The sequence below is a fragment of the Capricornis sumatraensis genome, chromosome 1 (genome assembly GCF_032405125.1).
Source record: "Capricornis sumatraensis isolate serow.1 chromosome 1, serow.2, whole genome shotgun sequence".
NCBI classification, from domain to species: Eukaryota; Metazoa; Chordata; class Mammalia; order Artiodactyla; family Bovidae; genus Capricornis; species Capricornis sumatraensis.
In genome coordinates this window covers 224,400,153-224,407,065 of record NC_091069.1, presented here as the reverse complement: position 1 = coordinate 224,407,065, position 6,913 = coordinate 224,400,153, and the positions used below count along the sequence as shown (strand labels likewise).

Here is a 6,913-nt window from a genome sequence, read left to right as displayed (position 1 = left end):
GGGCAAGGAAGTCTTATCAGAAGGCAACATTTTTGTTGTTGTTCACTAAAGGAAAGAAGGGTTTTAAAAGGCTGACCTAGGGTTTAATCACACGGTTTGACTTTTGTTGAGTCTCGGGGATGGCGCGTGTCAGACCCAAAGCGCAGACGTCAGCACGGTTTCCACTCTGGCATCGGGGGACTAGTGTTCAGCCCAAGGGCTGCTCGCTCCTCTAACAGGGCGACTGGGACTCTAAGACGCTGGCCTTGGTTCCATTCTTCTAGATCTCGGCCTGGACGCGGTGCAGAAGGGATAAGGCCTCGTCCTCGCCTCTTCCACTGGTCCGGTGAGTGCGGCACAGGAGAGTCGCGATGGCTCCAGAGCAGGCCCGCCCAGGGGAGCCCGCCAGCTGGGTCTCGGGCTGCTTCGGCCCAAACAGCCCCAACGGACTAGGCCAGCCAGCTCTGGCCGCTCGGTCCGATCCCCTCCTGACCCACGGCCTCCACTCTTGGGGGGACGCGACAGGATTCCATAGCCAATCCCCTCGGCCATGCTATCCCTTTCCCCGCCAAAAGCAGATCCTTCAGCCTCGCTCCACAAGCCAGCCCCACCCTGCCCTGCCCTTCCATTCCAGAGAGGAACGGTCACGAGGCCAAGAACGCGACTCCACGCACTAGGCATCTCTCCGAGCTGGACCCGAGCAAGCAGCTAGACTCGGCGAGAGAGTGGGAAGGAGCCTTAGCGAGCAGTTCTATGGCCCAATGGCTTTCCTCTACCTTCTGGTGCGGGCCAATGAGGGGCAAGGGGCGGGACTTCCGCCTCGCCTTCGGTGTTGTCGTACGCGCTCCGACTCTGGGCTGTGGGGGTCGGTGCGGAGATTCAGTCATGAAGTCGGGGTAGAGACTTCTGCAGCGACGCGGCTGGCTGCCTGTTTGTGTTGCAAGGTCAGTTTCCAGGTAAGAGCCTCTCCTGCGTGTCGACGGCCGGACTGCAGGTTTTCCCCCGTGGGGCCTGCCGGGGAGAACACACCCCCTCGCCCGCCCTGAAGCTCCGAGGCGGCCCCGCCGCCGTGCTCTTGGCTACTCCTCAGGCTGGGTGCGGAGGGAATTAGTTTAGTTTAGTTTTGTTTTGCAGAAGATAAAATAAAAAAACCCTGCGCTCAGAGGCTGAGTCTCCCTTGCATTCCTGCGCTATGAGTTTGTGTGTATCTAAAGTTGTTGGGTTATCTGTTTCGCTTCTTGCATTCCGCTCTTGAGGTGTCTTGAGCCTGGGAAGCTGTCCGGAAGTCGTCTCTTTCCGGGCGTCCCTGGGCGAAGTCGCTTGAATTTAGTTGTGGGAAGGCTTTAGTCTTTGGGAAAAAAGAGGGCAGTCGCCTCTTTTCTTTCTAACCTTCCTGCCACCCCCACCCCCACCCCCACCCCCACCCGGAAGCTCGATAGAAGGTGGGATGTGATTCTGCTAGGGACAGATAACCATGTCCTTGCCCCCTAAAGTTGGCAGCTCTGCCGGGACGCTTATTGAGTTGACCCGCACTGATGAAAGGACTTTATCTCAGAGAGGGAGTGGGCAAACACCGAAGCCAAGCGATCCCAGAAGCACCCATGCATATTTGGTGGCAATCACTGAATGTTCTCTGTCAGCTTTTGGGTAAATTCCTCTATTTCATCCTAATTTGGCAATAGTAGATTTCCAAAACCATCGTTTCATCTTCAGTTTCAGCACCGTGGGCAGCTGCTTAGGTTCTTTGTTGTTACTCCAAACTAGCCTGACAAGTGTTCTCAGTGATGCTGCAGGAACAGGGAAAACTCATGCATTCCTTTCCACAATGATCTGTTGTTCTCCAAGGAGAACATCTGCAGTATTTGATACAATGTAAATAAATAAGATGGGTGTGCAGTAGGAGAGTTCTAGTTAGAGATACATCAATTAAGGGCTTTCAAGGATTTAATCTTTTTAGGGATACATTTTAATGGGTCTATGAGATTAGCTTCATTTTGGAGTAACAAAACTGCGCTGTAGTAGCAGGTATTTTTGTTTGTTTTTGTGTTTTTGATTGAATAGCATGTGGGATCTTAGTTCCCCTACTCTGTGGTAGCAGTTTAAAAGAACTTTAAATAGTATATAAGAAATGTGGTGGGCGTCTCTGGTGACTCAGTGGTAAAGAATCCGCTTGCCAGTGAAGGAGTCATGGGTTCGATCCCTGGATGGGGAAGATCCCCTGGAGGAGGAAATGGCAACCCGCTCCAGTATTCTTGCCTGGGAAATCCCATGGACAGAGGAGCCTGGCAGGCTACAGTCCATGGGGTCCCAACGAGTCAGGTGAGACTAAACAGCAGTGTCAAAGAAGTGTAGTGCAGGGCTCATGGGGATTTTGAAATCAATTTAGTGCATTGACATTAATGTTAGGAAAAAAACAAATAGCATAGGACATCCTGTGGAGTAAGAGTAAGTATTATTTCATGAAGCTTTTGTTTCAGGTTTTAAAAAATGTATGAATGTGAAGAGGAAGATGTAAGTGTATACCGTATTATTGTGGATTGTGGCAAAACACTGGATCCCAAATTTGGGAGTCAGACTGGGTTCAGCCTTCAGCTCTGCCATTTACTAATTCTGTGACATTATCTGTGAATAAGGGAAGAATTATAATAATTAATTGATATAAAATATGTCTGTTACATAGTTAAGCCTCAAAGTAGTTGTTTTTGTTGTTGTTATTTTTTGGAAATGTTGGCTAGAAGCCCAGTTAATTCTGTAAGGAATGACAACTACCGTTTTAATAATATATTTATTTTTACCCCTGCCTTTATTTGAAGCCAGCAAGCTTCATGTCTCAGTGTATAACAGTAAATCATGTGGACAAAAATGTTAATTTGCAGCGTTTAATATTGAAGGATTCGGAGTAAGTTCTCATCTATCCTTGTTTAAAGCTCATTTCTTGTAGGCATTTTGCAGGGGCCTGTTACTGCATTCAGCACCCTTCCTTTGATGTTTTTCTGCATCCCAGAGTAACACAGATTTATCAAAAGTTTTCCAGGCACTAATTTTCACAAAGTAAGGGCAGGACTAAGGGTATGATAGGTTTGTGTCTTTGAACAAAATTGAATAGGAAGGCATGTTATGTTTTATAGTTTTTGCCATAAAGATATGTGAAATAGCATGGTCAAATATCATGGTGTGCTTATTTCATGTTGGTATGACCTAAAAATGGTTGACGTTTAAGTAAAAAGTGTGGTTTTGGACATTTTGAAATCTGGGAATGTTTAGCAGAAGTCAAAATGAGTTTGGATCAAAGTAGTGTTTTGTACCATTTGACATATTACTGCCATATGGCATTGCATATGGTAATTTCACATGACATTAAAAAGGGAAGAAACTAAGCATTGTTAGTTTTTTCAAAAGAAGAAACAGAATTAATAGACATTTCTTTTAATTAGGTCATGGTAGATAATCATTGTTTCAAAATTCTGCGAATATTTATTGAGCATTTATCAAAAATGCTAGTTTTCATAATCCTTTTACATTACATAAAAGCTAATTTAGGAACAATGAGAACATATAATCAGTATTGTCAGTTTACATATCATAGTACATAGATAACAATCACAGTCATAATAGCTAACATTGTTTACTACAGGCAGACAATTCTAAGCACTTAATATTTGTGATTTTCTTTTTATAGATAGGGAAATGAAGGCATCAAAAACACAAAACTTCCTGAGTTCACACAGGTTGTTAGTGGAGTAACTGAAATTTGAATCTAGGCATTCTGATTGTAAAGCCTGTCTTGTATAATGTTTTATTAAAAAATACAAAATGCTGTGGAGTTATTTTGGATTCTTGCTGATTTGGATGACTTTGGTTAAGCTCTTTTGACCCTTGGTTTCCTCAGCTCCTTCCTCAAAAATATATTATTAAGCCATTATGTTTTTGTGGGGTAAGGATAATTTGTGAAGCTCTAGACAGAGTATGTGTTCGATAAATCATATGCCTTAGCCTTTTCCTTTCATACTGAGGATGTGGCCATTTGAAAGATTGTTAGCAACTGGAAGAGGACGATAGAAGAAAGAATTTCACCTAAGGACACTGCTGAAGCAAAGGTATAGAAGTAGGAAAGCAGAGAACATTTGCCATGGTAGTATGTTTAAGGAATAGGCTGGTATAAAGATAGATGGATAGAGTTTACAGGAATCCTTAAAGGAACCAGGTTAAAGATTTTGTACTTGATTCTTGGTTGAGAAGAATCCCTATTTATAGATACTAATTTGGAACAGTCCAGTGAAGGAGTGGAAGCCTGGAGATAGGAATACCACAGAGTTTAATAACAGTGGTTGAAGCAAGAAGTGATGATGGTGGGATTGTTGTGTAGGGTTTAGATTGAGACTGTTAAGTGACCCTGGGAACCCACAGAAGTATGGACCTTATTTTGGGGAGGGAATTATGATGAAGAACAGATGTTGGTGGTGGAAGGGGATTTAGGAGAAGAATTCATGATACAGTCTTTGGCTTTGGAGCTGAGGATTAGTTCAGATGTTTGGAAATGTAAAATGGAACCTGGGAGCTCTGTGTACTTCATAAAAAGAGAAGAGACCAGTTGCTCACATTGTGAGGAAGTGGTCTAAAGCCATAGTCCCCCTGTGGGTCAGTTTCACAGGAGAGATGTCACTCCAGAAGACCCTCAGAAATGCAGATTTCTCACTTTAGGTAGAGTTCTACCCACTGTTTTCCCCTGTAATGTTTTTTTGCATCCTGGGAGGATAGGGGTAAGGTAGTAGGGAGGGAAATTTTTGGAAAATTAGCGAGGCTCTCATTTATTATTTCAAAAGAGAGCCAGTAAATTGAAGACTAGGGATTCTCACATTAATAATTTGGAAAGATGGTGTGATTTTTATATAGTACCAGACACTTATACACATGTGTTGTATGTTGCATTGTGACATCTCCAGATTTCTTATTTTATGTCATCCCCTCTTTGTTACCCTGAATTAAATAATAGAAAGACCTTTAAAATCAGAGGATCTATGTGCTTGTTATGGGTCAGCAATGAAGAGGGGATCTAGAGAGATTGTATTCTACTTAAGCCGAGACTGTGGGAGAAGAAGCTTGGAGGATGAGAGGAGAAGGCCACTTGGTGTGGTAGGAAGTCTAGCAATTCTGTGAATCCTTGAACCCATTCTCTGGCTTCAGTTTCCTCATTTTGTAAGATGATGATGATGATAACACCAGTTCTGTCCTGTTGCAGGAAGAAATACGCCTGGAGGCCCTTTATACTTCAAAAATGGAGAAGGAAGTGGCAACCCACTCCAGTATTCTTGCCTGGAGAATCCTGTGGACAGAGGAGCCTGGTGGGCTGCTGTCCATGGGGTTGCACAGAGTCTGACAGGACTAAAGTGACTTAGCATGCATGCATGAATTGGAGAAGGAAATGGCAACCCACTCCAGTATTCTTGCCTGGAGAGTCCCAGGGACGGAGGAGCCTGGTGGGCTGCTGTCCATGGGGTTGCACAGAGTCTGACAGGACTAAAGTGACTTAGCATGCATGCATGAATTGGAGAAGGAAATGGCAACCCACTCCAGTATTCTTGCCTGGAGAGTCCCAGGGACGGAGGAGCCTGGTTGGCTGCCTTCTGTGGGGTTGCACAGAGTGGGACACGACTGAAGTGACTTAGCAGCAGCAGCAGCATATTTCACAAAGGGCTCAGATCTAAGTAGAATGGCCTGTGGTTTCCTTTCTTGGCAGATTTTCTAGAGTTTGGTGCAGTTAGGTAGTGGCATGATATTAAATTAAGCGGTATAGTAATTTACCGATCTCTGAACTATTTTCAGTTTCCTGTAACGCAAGACCCAAGTAACTGGCCAATCAAATAAGAAATTGGACATTAAGCATAAGCATTGAGACAAGGAAGGTTTGCATAATCTGTTACTCCATTGCTGGAAACATTACTTGGACTCCACTACTTACGAATTTTTCTATCACAATCATTCACTCAACAAATATTGAGGTATTTTTTATATCAGTCGTTTTAGGCATGCAGAGTATGTTAGTGAACCAAAAAAAAAATATAATAATAATTAAAAATAAAAAATCCTTGTCCTCATGGAATTTACTTTAAAATAAGGTTAATTTTAATAGTTGAAAGTAATTAGATTTTTCTTGTGTTCTGTGTTTAATATAAAATCATGATTCTGAACAGATAAAGTAAGAGTACTGTAGCAGATTGTAACTAATTTTGTAGAGCACTTTAAAGGAAGGGACTGCATCATTCTGACTCATGCATGTCTCCCCATTTCCCCTTTTCCTAATGAAATGACTTTAATGTATTTTATACTCAGCAAATGTAGGTACTCATTAAATATTTATGATGGGGAGAAGGAAGTTGTGTTAAGGCAAGGGGCAGATCTTAAAGACAGAGGAATCAGTTGAGTGTAACAAGTATTAAGGGCCCCATGTGCTCACTAGATTGAAGGTACAGAGAAAGACAAGTGTGCTGTGAATTGCATTGCCTGGCTTATGCATTGCCTATGAGGTTGAAGTGGAAAGAGTTATATTGTAGCTGAAAGCATCACCATTAAAGGAATTTGGGTATCTGGGTGTTCCCCAACTTGCCCAATAAGTAGCTCGATGACTTTGCATAGATAACTTGACCTCTCAGTTCATTTCCTCATTTGTAAAATGAAGTAGTTTGAATTTTCCAGTTAAAAAAGTCTGCTTTTAAGACTTACAAAATGTCTTTTATCATTTCACTTTATTAATATGGATAAAACAGAGCCGATCATGAACTTCCATTGAATAATAATCAGACTGAATTTATGCTTTTAGTTAACAAACTAGATGTTTAGAAAAGATGTCTACAAAACTAATGCTACCTATTTGATGTTATTTATTAAGAAGACTACATTGTAATTTTAAAAAACAAGGCAAAATATAGCCTAACAT

General features: G+C 42.5%; 1 protein-coding gene across 2 annotated transcripts in view; it reads left to right on the top strand.

The window, feature by feature from the left end:
- Positions 1-819: 819 nt before the first annotated feature.
- Positions 820-6,913, top strand: part of RNF13 (ring finger protein 13) — a 123,092-nt gene continuing 116,998 nt past the window's right edge. The window contains exon 1 of one of the 2 annotated variants that reach the window (XM_068983767.1): positions 820-935. The gene's annotated coding sequence lies outside the window, so the exon portion shown is untranslated. The remainder of the gene's footprint in view (positions 936-6,913) is intronic. The other variant, XM_068983776.1, reaches the window with a different exon arrangement.